This window comes from Mastomys coucha, unplaced genomic scaffold (assembly GCF_008632895.1).
Source record: "Mastomys coucha isolate ucsf_1 unplaced genomic scaffold, UCSF_Mcou_1 pScaffold3, whole genome shotgun sequence".
Lineage (NCBI taxonomy): Eukaryota > Metazoa > Chordata > Mammalia > Rodentia > Muridae > Mastomys > Mastomys coucha.
In genome coordinates, this window is record NW_022196909.1 from 62,834,365 (window position 1) to 62,839,777 (window position 5,413).

Consider the following 5,413-nt stretch of genomic DNA (forward strand, 5'->3'; position numbering starts at 1 on the left):
CCGTGCAGACCCATGCAGGTCCATGCAGACCCGTGCAGGCCCGGGCAGACCCGTGCAGGCCCGTGCTGACCCGTGCAGGCCCGTGCAGACCCGTGCAGACCCGTGCAGGCCTGTGCAGACCCACGCAGGCCCTGTGCATGCTGCTTTAGTCTCTCTAATGTTCATATGAGCTTTATTATTGTTGATTTAGAGGGCCCTGCTTTCTTGGTGTCCTCCATCCCCTCTGGCTTTTGCACTCTTTCTGCCTCCTCTTTCATGGGGTTCCCTGAGTGCTGAGATGAAGGATTTGATGGATGTATCCCATCTAGAGCTGTGTGTTCCAGGGTTTCCCTCTCTGCACAATATCTGCAGGTCTTTGTACTTGCTTCCATCTGCTGCAGAAGGAAACTTTTCACTGATGTATGAGGGTAGCAGAATGTTGTTAGGAATCATTTTATCATTACTTTTTTTTAAGACCAGTATTCTTTGGTTTTACTCTAGGTCCCTGGGCTATCTAGTCTCAGGTTTCCGTCACCAAAACAGTGGTGGAGTGATCCTTGTGGGGTGAGCCTTGTGGAGTGAGCCTTGTGGGGTGAGCCTTGTAGAGTGAGCCTTGTGGAGTGATCCTTGTGGGGTGAGCCTTGTGGAGTGAGCCTTGTAGAGTGAGCCTTGTGGGGTGAGCCTTGTGGAGTGATCCTTGTAGAGTGAGCCTTGTAGAGTGAGCCTTGTGGAGTGATCCTTGTGGGGTGAGCCTTGTGGAGTGAGCCTTGTAGAGTGAGCCTTGTGGGGTGAGCCTTGTGGAGTGATCCTTGTGGGGGTGAGCCTTGTAGAGTGAGCCTTGTGGAGTGATCCTTGTGGGGTGATCCTTGTGGGGTGAGCCTTGTGGGGTGAGCCTTGTGGGGAGAGCTTTGTGGAGTGATCTTTGTGGGGTGAGCCTTGTGGGGTGAGCCTTGTGGAGTGAACCTTGTGGGGTGAGCTTTGTGGAGTGATCCTTGTGGGGTGAGCCTTGTGGAGTGAGCCTTGTGGAGCGAGTTGTTGGTTGGTTAATTCCATAATCTTTGTGCCACTGTTGCCTTAGCATTTCTTGTAAGAAGGACACCATTGTAGATAGCATAGACAGACAACCTTCTCATACCATAGGCACTTAAATATAGGGGTTGAGGCTATATGTAGGCACCAGCTCCACAGCTCCACATTAAATGAGTTGTGTAGGTGTTGATAGTGTTCAGCAGTCAGGCCATGCTGTCAGTTTGTGGAGAGCAGCCGATAGTGTTGGCAATAGCTTGAGCTGTTGGTATATTTCTGTGGGGCCCATTTGGCCAACAAAACATTTGATGTAGTTCAATCTTGGTATTGGAAGCTTTGCTAGGTGTCAGTAGATGGGCACTGAGGAGTTTTTCCTCCCTATTGGCAAGTTTATTGATGTTGTCTCCATATATGTGTTGAGGTAACCTGCCCCCATACATAATGTATCAACTGGCTACGAAAGCCTGTCCTTGTATTCTCAATTGTTAATTACTGTGATGGCAGAATATTTCCTCACCTGCCCCAAAAGAGGATTCTCTGAGATGATCGTGTTTAAAGCAAGTTGCTTTGGGGGAGGTCACATAGTCCTCAATCTGGCCAAAAGTATTGGAGATGGACTGGGATTGCTGTCCTGCTGCTGATTGGTTCAGAGTGAGTAAGCTGTGGAAACTCTCTCACTGTGCTAATTGCTTTTTTTTGGATGAGAGAGGAGTGTGGTTTTTATTGAATTAAAGAGCTGATGGCTGGAGCTAGGGCAGAGGGACAGAGCAGAACAGGAGCGGGGCAGGAAAGTCTGGTGCAGTCTAGATGGGTACCTGAGGGACTGCTCTAGCAGAGGCTAACAGATATCACCATGTCTTTATTATTGAACCCCAGGCAGGATTCCCCTGAAATCTCCCACAATATCTGGTGTTCAATATGAGGCATGAGATCCAGGCAAAGGGCAGACATTACGCTAGCTAAGAGAGCACCCAGACATGAGTTCCAGACATGAGACCTGGACAACAGAATCTAGACACAGGAACATGGAACAAAGACATTGGCAAAGACAGAGAACTAAAATCCCAGACCTCAGAGTCAGTAATGTTTGCTCAGAGCAGGCAGTCCTCAGAGGACAGAGTTTAGGAAAGTTTCAGTACAGAAACTGATATTAAGTTTGAAAACAATAAGAAATAAGAACAAGTATGTTTGGAAGCAATAAAAGAGAAAGAAGTAGGCATAGTATCTATGGCAATCCATAGATACTAAAGAAAGAAAAGAAACTGAATCTAGACAGACATAGAAAGAAAAAAATATTAAGCTTCAGTATAATAAAGTGAGTCTTGTGGGCTGGCAAGATGGCTCAGTGGGTAAGAGCACTGACTGCTCTTCCGAAGGTCCTGAGTTCAAATCCCAGCAACCACATGGTGGCTCACAACCACCCATAATGAGATCTGACACCCTCTTCTGGTGCATCTGAAGACAGCTACAGTGTATATATATATATATATATATATATATATATATATATATATATATATATATATAAAATAATAAATAAATTTTTGGGCCTGAGCAAGCCGAGTTGACCGAAGATAGCAGAGATCCTAAACATTCAATTTCCAACAACCACATGAAGGCTCACAACCATTTGTACAGCTATAGTGTATTCATATACATAAAATAAAATAAATACATCTTTAAAATAAAGTGAAGTCTCCAAAGGAAGGAGAGAGTTAGGAAGATTTAAAGGAAAAAAAGAAAATATGTTTTGTATTTAAAAAAAAAATATTATAGCAGAGGGCAGATGGACTCCATATAGTTTTGGTTTAGTTATAACTGTAGAGCTACTTACAATATATTTGGGGAAGAAGGAGGAGGAGGAAGAGGAGGAGGAGGAAGAGGAGGAGGAGGAAGAGGAGGAGGAGGAGGAGAAGGAGGAGAAGAAGAAGAAGAAGAGGAGGAGGAGGAGGAGGAGGAGGAGGAGGAGGAGGAGGAGAAAAAGAGGAGGAGGGAGGAAGGGAGGAGGAGAAGAACCTCCTTGTTCTCCCGCAAATTCACAGGAAGCAGGCATAGATAGAGGACTGAGTGATGGAATGTTAAATTACAAGTGGCAGAGCAGAAATGAGATCTTTTAAGTCAGAATAAAGAATTTTCTCCAGCCAGGTCAGAGGAATTCAATCTAAAGCCTATAGTACCACCTTTTGGTGAGATTATAGGATGGCAGTCCATACCTATTAGAAAACCATAAAAGCTCTCACCACTACTATAAGGCAGTTATCTCCAGATGAGAAAAACTCACAAAGTTATAAGGAATTTGAATGGCAATCCTTAAATGCTAGACCTAAAGAGATTTAAAGAGGTAATGGTAGCATATAGAATGCACTCACCCTGTGTGAAACAGGTATTAAATAACTGGGCCACACAAAATTGTGTAATTGCAAAGGATTGGAAAGATTTAGTGATAGCTATACTGGAAGCTGGCCCTCAGCTACTGTGATTGACCTTGTACAGAGAGGCAGCTTCAGCTTTGGAGTAATGTAATAGGACTAGATGTGTTAATACTGTCGAGAATTGGTTGCTAGGTGAAGCTCAGCATGCTGAGCTATGAATGCAGATCCTGTTTAATTAATGCCATCCTAGAGCGATGTCATATAGTAGCTTTAAATGCTTGGGACAAGTTGAACAACAGGGAAGATGAGATCCAAATAGTTTACTAAGATAATCCATGGCTCAGATAAATCTTTTACTGATTTTATTTTATTTTTTTACAAAGGTTAACTTTTATGTAAATAGAGAAATGTCAGATCCAGATGCCAGAGAGATATTAATTGAGTGTTTAACTTTTGAGAATGCTAATACTGAGTGTAAAGAGGCTATAAGACCTCTAAAAACAAGATCAGCACCTACTTGTGGATGGATTAAAACTACTGCAGATATTAGCTCTAATGCTTATAATATTGATATTGCTATGACTAGACAGGCAATTGCCAAAGGTATTAGAGATCAAAATGTCCAATGCTTTGGCCGTGGAAGACAAGGTCATTTCCAAAAGGACTGTAGATAAATAGTTCTTTTTTTTCTTTTCTTTTTTAAACTTTTATTGCATTATGATGAGAAAAGTTACATGATTTCAATTTATCTGAATTTGTTAACATTTAAAAACATATTTTAAGTAAATAGAATTAAATCACATTCTTGTTTCCTTTTTGTACCCCAACTCCTCCCAGAGACCCCCCTTCAATACCTACAATATCTTTTTTGTCATATTCCTTAAAGTTTCTAAAATATTATAACAATAAAAATGAGTATTATAAAAGCACCTGGGAATGCAACAGCTTCCTCTGGGTGTTGTGAGACTGGTTGCAGAGCTTTCCCCCAAGGTCTGCTAAAGACACCAGCCCAGAGAGACCAGAAGGAACCCGAGCCACTCTGCTGGTGGAGTTCCTCTGTGCCTGGTCCCACTAGTAACAGTTACTCTCGGTGTTGGGACAGATGTTGGGTCCTCCTCTCCTCTGATCCTGAGAGTGTCAGAGTGCCTGGGAGTGGAGCTTCCTCTGGGTTGTGGGACTGACTGCAGAGCGATAAATAGTTCTTAAGGATAACATTTTCTCTAATGATAATTTAGAGAGAACGCTTCTTGGGATATGTAACAGATGTGGAAAGGGCAGACATACAGCTTATGAATGTAGATCATTCATATATGAGGCAACTCCTTACTCTTGGAAAATGGCCTGGGGGGGTTTTCCTTGGGCCTCCACAAAAAACAACATGAGCTACTCATTCTGTCAGGCAAGAAAAGACTATCTCAGATAGCAACGAGAAAAATTAGTGCCTGATAAGACAGACGACACTGCTCTAAACGTCCAGAGAACCCACTTAACAGGGACAGAGCATCTCCAATGCATAGAACAAGAGGTTTTAAAGGTATCAGGAAACAAGTATTTTGACAAACTTCTATAAATGATCACATACCAAAGTTGGAATTAAAATCAGATGGAATTGATATTAAAGGTCTAGTGGATACAGAAGCAGATGTAATGATAATTTCACAAGATTCTTGGAATCCAACTTGGCCATTTTGAAAGCTATCAACAAAGTTTCTAGGGATTGGGATATTGTCTCAGGCAAAACAAAGTGTAAAATTGTTGCCTCCTGCCTTGAGCTCAGCCTTCAGACTCTGGTGGTTTCTGCTTGAGGGTACTACCTGGGGAGCCAAGACAAAGGCCCTCTACAGACTGTCAGCTAGGCTCTGAAGAAAGCTGCCAGGGAAGTTTACATTGTGACACGACAATGCTCACTGCCTGAAGACATCGGAGCCGCTGGTGACCTTCCCTCCTGACTCCTGCAGTGTTTATGTTATGCAAATATCATTGTAACCTAGAGATTCAGTTTTGGTTTCTTGTGTACATATAAAAATGCTGAACAC